Source organism: Berghia stephanieae, chromosome 5, assembly GCF_034508935.2.
Source record: "Berghia stephanieae isolate SIO BIC M18660-M18661 chromosome 5, UCSD_Bste_1.3, whole genome shotgun sequence".
NCBI lineage: Eukaryota > Metazoa > Mollusca > Gastropoda > Nudibranchia > Aeolidiidae > Berghia > Berghia stephanieae.
Window position 1 is genome coordinate 9684988 of NC_088364.1, and position 571 is coordinate 9685558.

Sequence of the window (571 nt, forward strand, 5' to 3'; positions counted from 1 at the left end):
ACTCAGATGTAGACGTTCACAAGGAAATTGTCGGCCTTAGAGAACATTGTGAACATTGCTTGTGAAAACTGAGCAAGAAAGAAGTAGAAGAAGGAGAAGAATTATATAATAATAATAATAATAATAATAATAATAATAATAATAATAATAATAATAATAATAAATAATAATAATTAATTATAATTAATATATAATATTATTATATATATTAATTATTATAATAATAATAATAATAATAATATAATAATAATAATAATATATAATAATAATAATAATATAATAATATAATAATAATAATAATAATAATAATATAATAATTTAATCGTCTTTAACAGCGTTGTCTCTGTCGAAAAAAAAATTATAATATCGCTTAACGTCCTGTCACGTCCTGTATGTTAAGCATTTGACTGTTTCCCTCTCAGCCAAGGACTCCGCCCAGGACCCGTACAAAATCAAATAATCTCATTCCAAGACAAAGACAGAAATCAAGTTGGAAAATAGATATAAAGGGCTAGATGACACAGCAAGAGACCTCCTTGCCTACTATGGGAGGTCAAAGAGCCCCATTCAG